Source organism: Ascidiella aspersa, chromosome 8 (assembly GCF_963924565.1).
Source record: "Ascidiella aspersa chromosome 8, kaAscAspe10.2, whole genome shotgun sequence".
Taxonomy (NCBI): Eukaryota; Metazoa; Chordata; class Ascidiacea; order Phlebobranchia; family Ascidiidae; genus Ascidiella; species Ascidiella aspersa.
The window spans coordinates 22770538-22777345 of NC_139454.1; positions in this window are offsets into that span (position 1 = coordinate 22770538).

Genomic DNA, 6808 nt, shown 5'->3' on the forward strand with positions numbered 1-6808 from the left:
CATTTTTGTTTCCTACCAGAGATTTGTTTGTTGTTTAGTTTAGATTTCAGACCTAAAATAAGATGTATTAAAGGGCTGTATATGGCCAACGCAAAATGGTTGACAAAGGTTCTGTGTGATCCAAAATAATTTTTTCGAATCATTGGAACATAATGGTTGGACGTTGTCGTAAGACGTAGTAAGAATATCAAAGCGCATACAGAAGTAGGTAGTATTTTGAAGGTTTCGAATAACTTTTCAATAATTTTCAACATAGTGAAAAGGCACTAATTCTAAGTATAGTATAGCGTTCAGATTTGCAATTTTCTATTTTGTAGGGCTAAACTTTGAAGCACGGTACAGGTAGAACTATACAAGTTACCTGCAGTAAATGACGGACTTGTATCTCATAACTCAAAAATCAACAAACGATAAAATCATACGGTTAAATGAAAAAACGGTATATGAGATGATCGGATTCAATACGAAAGATCAATATTTTGGAGTCGGATTCAATAACGAAAGACCAGTATTTTGGGGTCGGATTCAATACGAAAGACAAGTATTTTGGTTACAACAACGTTGAAACGTTGATTGGTTTCAGAAGTATGATGCTTACAGTTGCCGAGGCATATAGCGTATCCAAATAGGAGAGACATGTGACTCATTTTAAATGATTCAACCATAGCAGTGCTAAAAATAGACTTTGCAGGCGTCATACTGGCATTACGACTTACATCCCACATAAAAGGCAAATAAACAGTCAATATTAGAACAGCAGTTTTATATTGCGACATCTCATTGCGTTGATAGATCTAAAAGAAGCTGAATTAAACTTAACCACAAAAGCAAAAGGTATAAAATTTAACATTGTATTTTAATCCTGTTTATTTAAATCTGAACAAGTGTTAATACGAAGGCATTACAAAACGAATTCCTTATTATTGTTCAACATACATCTTTACACAGATTTTAACGCATAAAGAAAAATCAATTTATACGTCTAGAAGGCAACACATCGCTAACTCGACAATGCAGGAAACTGGATAGCTTACGTTCACGTTAATTTCGAGCAAAATATTTCAAAGGAAGGAATAGCAGATGATATTAGTGATAAAAACAAGGAAAACTTTGTCAATCTTTCATAATTTGGGGGCAAATCGAAACCTAGAAAACAATAGCTATACAACAAAAGCTTATTGCAAGGTAATAGCAAACATAAAGAAGTGTGTACTAACTGTTCAGACATTTCTTTAAATAGTAAAATCTCACAGATAGGCGTTTGTAGTTGACATTACATTTGGCCCAAAACATAATTATAATGGTTTTCTAATGCTTTATAATGTATTGGCCTAATTCAACTCTAAAACTATGGAATGTATAATTTACCTTTTCGACAATGGAACACATGTTAAAAGTATTGTTGGTTCAGATATATTTAGCAAGTTTTAACAACAAATTATGTGATAAAGTATAAGAGCATAACACTTAACAAGCTTCAATTCAAACAGGAAGTGCTTGTCAAGTGATAAGTTGCAGCGCGACTATGAGTATCCATACACCATATTTTGGCGCCTTGACAAAGAGTGGGTAACCTCAGTAGCGCATCATCCAATCAATAACAGGTAACGGACAGCTTAAATTGTGCTATGTTTATGAATATACGGCGCCTGTATGACATTAGGTTGGGCATTTTAGGTGGTGACATGCTAATAAAGTACTGACGGTATGTAGAGTTTAATATTGGTATGGATGATCAAAATATCGGCAACCATTTGCCTTCAGCTTTGGCCTCATCGACAAATGTTTGTGGAGATACACATAATAATATTACAAGGGGTTATGCATTTGACAAAATTTGAGAAAACATAACATTGCAGTTTCTTAAATGGTATATACAGTGCTATTAGCGTAACTATCCAAAACAGTGTAATTTTAAAATGATTGACGTGAAAACTTTATATACATTTTTTAATAACATTTATATTTATAACAATGCTAAAAATGGGCAACCAAAGAAAAAATTGGATTAAAAAAATACAAACAATCAGAGCTTAATTAAAATATAACTCAGTGATAACAAATCAGGCAAAGATTGTTCTAGACAGCGGTTCCCAAACTGGGGTCAGTACAGCAGTTTCAGAGGGTCCGCAAGGAGAATTAGACTTAAAGATTTTAAACATTAGGCTTTAGCAAAATATTCTTAACATTATCTGTCATCATTATTAGTCTTTTGTAATGCTTTATTATTTGATCATATAGCGTGTTTTATGATGTTTCTTGCAACATAAAGCATCTACTATGCTGTGTTATCTGCTATCAGCGAATCTTTAGCATTACTTAGAAAGTTGTTACATTAAAAGAATCGTGACTGTGGTAGGGTACTACAAATAAACATTGCTCAATTGACCCTTAAATTTTGTAGGGCCGCGAAATATAAAAATAATTGCAACGGGTCCACCAGGAAAAATTTAGAAAGTTTGGGAACCGCTGATCTAGAAGCTAAATGCCGGCAAACTAAACAAGTGGATAGAACTGAAGAGAAAAACAACCGCCGAGCAGTTGTATTTGGATGTTTCCTAAGTACGTGAAGTTTGCTGGGTTAGGTTATGGTCGCTTGTACTTTCCTGGCCTGAAACGCCAGAAGTTTTTCCTACGCATGATATCTTCTTGCGAATGACGTCATTCTTGACACAGTAGCAATAGAACACCGCCAATCCCTGAAGCCCGTTCACCAGCGTGTGGATGTACGTCATCACTTCTGACGTCATCTCGTCGCCGAGACCTGGAGTAAAAATAGCTTTAATTATGCGCTAAATTTATTAAAAGATAAACGGCTTGCTGTGTCCGAAACTAAATACAATTCTGACGCCAAATGTTGCTTAACGTACAAAAAAGAAAAAAGTAGCGAAGAAAAAGTAAAATTTCAGCCAATTTGCAGCATTTTGGGGAATATTGTCATCCTAATTGTAAACGAAGCGTTGTTAAGGTTTACCACAAAGTCATTCATTTTCTTTGAATTGCATTTCATTCTTAAAGTCCTAAAAATCACTATGTTTTTATAAAAAGGTTTTTATTTTATGTGCAGCTTAAATAATTTGTTTAGAAAGTGCAATAGTTTGACAAAATATTTATTTTTGTTATTGGGTTTCGCCTGACATTTATGCTGTTCATTTATAATAATCTTTAAAAGACGCCAAGTGATTATATTACAGGTATTCAAAAAACCGATAAATTATCTTTAAGAACTGTTATAATGTCTTTGAATTTATTTCATGAATGCGTAACAACCCTGTTCCCGTTTGCAAATTTTACCTGTAAAAAATCCAAGAACCCAAGTTGTTCCAAGAACAAACATCAAGAAAAAGAAGGCCTTGACAAAGGTCTTGGCGTCTTGATCCATTTCCTCCGGACTTCTTCGCTCCCTTTTCTTCCTGGAGGAAAAGAGCACCCACGATCCGATGAGAGCAGAGAGGAAGTTGACCAGCAGACAAATCGCGATCGGCACGATCACAGTGAGAATGAACACGTTGGTGCCAGGATCCAACCAGCATCTCTCGAATTTGCTTCCTCCTTGTTGTGTCACGTTAATGTCCTTGACCTTGATGTAGTTTCCTGTTGGAAGACCAGCGGCGAGCGCCGATACAACCACAAGTGCCGGGATGAGCCATCCCACCACCAAGAACACCTTTGATCGCTTTTGAGAGTCTTGGACCTGGAATCCAATCGGGTTCGTTATGGCCATTGTCATTCGGATTCCGTCGATTGTAAACCAGCAAACTGTAAAAACAAAATATGGTTCAAGTAAGCTAAAAACAAGAAAAGATACAAAAGAAAAAAAACAACAACAAACTTTCTGTAGATGTCGTATATCTGTTAAATTATCTAATGAAAACAGAAATAAACACTTTAATAAACTTAAATAAAATATCGTATTCAAGATAATAAATAAAAAACAAATAGCAAAAAATTAAAGTTAAAAATAATTCAAGATGATAAATATAATTTACATTCAGAAATATAATAGCAAACAAATAGCTGAAAACTAAACAGTTTATATTAGGAAAACATGGATAAATAGGTTTCACAAGTTAAACTAGTAAATAGCAAAAATTTAGTATAAACATAAACATCTACGTCATGAGGTTAAACAGACAGAATTTCCAGGATTTTAAATTTCCGAAAAGATGGCCAGAGAAAACAGACAAACGCGCCAAACATGAAAATGCCAATTTGTCGGTACCTGATGCAATCAAGAAGTAGTGGATGCTGGCAGAGAGGAAGACACATCCGACTTGATGGTGGATCGCTGCATCCTGGAGGAGATTGGCGACGTGGAGGAGCAGGAGGGAGAAGACGACGCACAGCTGGATCAAGGTCCGGTCGCTCGCGATCTGCCGCTTGTGACGTAACAGTAGCGCGATGCTGAGCACGAGGAAGCAAACTGAGATCGACTCGCAAACGTACGAGAGGACCTGAAAGAAATGCACGAGAGGGTTTGGAAAGTAAAAGGTGCGTTGTTGTTAAGTTGTTTCCCCCTATTTCGAGGTCACTTATTCGGAAAATGGCAGTAATTTTTCTCTAGCACGTCAAGTTTTTTTCTGTACAGAATTTCGAAATTTTATAAAAAAGCAGAAATTTTTTTTTTATGTAAGTTTGCACTGTTTGTGACAACATATTTTAACATATTACGACTCTATTATGTAGTCTGAAAAAGAATTAGTGAAATTCTAAAAATGGTTTGTTTAGAATCAATATATTTTTGCAATGCGTTAATGCAGTCTGTCTTCCAGAATAGTTGGAAGCACATATAGTAGGACGGGTCGCGAAATCACTTTTTTTTCAAATCCACCTGCCTCATATGGATTTTAATATATTTTTGCCATAAATCACAAAATCGGGTAAAAATGCGAAATTTTGGGTTATGTTTAATCTATGTTTTTCAAGTGAAATTTATCTGCGTGAACTAAGACTTGTTTTTCAGACTGTTACGGAATAAATGAAGCAAGAAAGATCTGCATATTTTGCATTTTATCATTTATTTGCAGTAGTATAAAAAATTAATTTTTTGCTGAAAAAGGCAAAATTTTATAAAAAGGCAAAGTTTTATAGAAATGCAATATTTTGGATCGCCTTTACTTTCCAAGTAAAACATGAATTTAAATTATTGTTTATGGAAGATAAAGACTCACTACAAATGGATATAGCCGCAGGAGACTGCGTTTTAATGCTAATTGCGCCAGGATCAAGAATTGATTTTTTTCCGAAAATGTCAAAACAATAAAATTTGTCATGTGTCGCCTGTCACTGCAAATGACATAAAATTCTGCTTTGATTTACATGATGAATGGAGCTTTCGGGAGCTCAGCTAGGACAGGATAACTCTCTTTCTTCTTTTAAATTTACAAACGGTTTTGCTTGCTTCTGTAACGATTCTAATAGCCCTTTCAATTAACTGGGTATGATTCGCAATTTTACTAATTTGGAGCATAATGATTGGAGGTTGTAGCAAGACGTAATAAAATATCAAAGCCCATACAGAAGTAGGTATCATTTTGAAAGTTTCGAATAAGTCTTTATTCATTTTCAACATGTATTACAAGTATTATACAACCTTTATGATTTTTTCTAACTGATGCTATTAAACTGGTTCTGTTGGATATTTCCAGTTTGTCATTTTGTTATAATCCTCCGCTTTAAATTTAGTGTTTCGGTATATTGATCTGTTTCACACTGGTATCCCTAAACTAATTTTGACCACGCATCTTTTTCATATTATGGACCGCCTTTCCTCGTAATATTGGATCATTGTCAGCCCCTTACCAATGTTACAATTTCCCCCGGTACTCAATCCTTCTTTTTACATAAAAAAGGCAAGTTGTGCATGATTTGGCGGAATTACAGTGAAAAGTTCATTTTACTGCAAAAGTTCAATATCTAATAAGACTGTATACAATTTTTTACATATTTGACCGCAATTAAAAAAATTCATAACTCAAAATCCTGACGTGATGGACAAAATTGAATGCCAGATTTGAACTCAGAACCCTCAAATTAGTCAAAAAAGGTTGCCACCTTGGCTGGAGCAAATTTGCTGTAAACCAGTGTAATTGTTGGTTTGCTCCATCGGTTTATAATTTAACGCTTTGAATGTTTTCAAAGCTTAATTTCGAGTTTTTTTATCTTGTTTGCCATTCAATTTTCTAAGTTATATGATTTATGAATTTGGTCTTAATATTATATGATTTATGAAATTTTATCTTAATATGGTGATGTTTTTTCAACTAATACAATTATATCATTAACATGCCAATCTCTTACTTTAACTCCAAGTGAAATGGCCCTTGTTTTCATTGAGAGCAGAATAGAGAACACGGTGAGGTGATCACATTCGCAGTGGATCCGGTCGCCTATCACTTTACTGCGGCATCCAGCTGTTGAATAAGCCGACGATTGGTCTATGAAACTGCAAGCATATTCCACTTTCTGCAAGCTGAGCTTTTCTGACGAGATTGCATTTTTTTGACAAACCCCGCGGGATGTCTGTTCGGCGTTTGTGACTTGCCGCGAAAATGCGACGGAGCCCTTTATCCTGGCACCAGTTTTGACATTGTAGCCTGAAACGCTGGTGAAAACCTTGGGGTTTAGTTCAGCATAGCGTTTATCGGAATCTTGTTGACCGGTATTGACAATCGCGCATGATGTTGAGTTGTCCTTAATGACGGCTTCGAACATTACGATGGCCACTGGGAAATTGCTGATGTTCTGGAAGGTAGCATTTACCGAGGATTTCTCAAAATCGATGAAACCTGTCTCGGTTGTTCCGCCG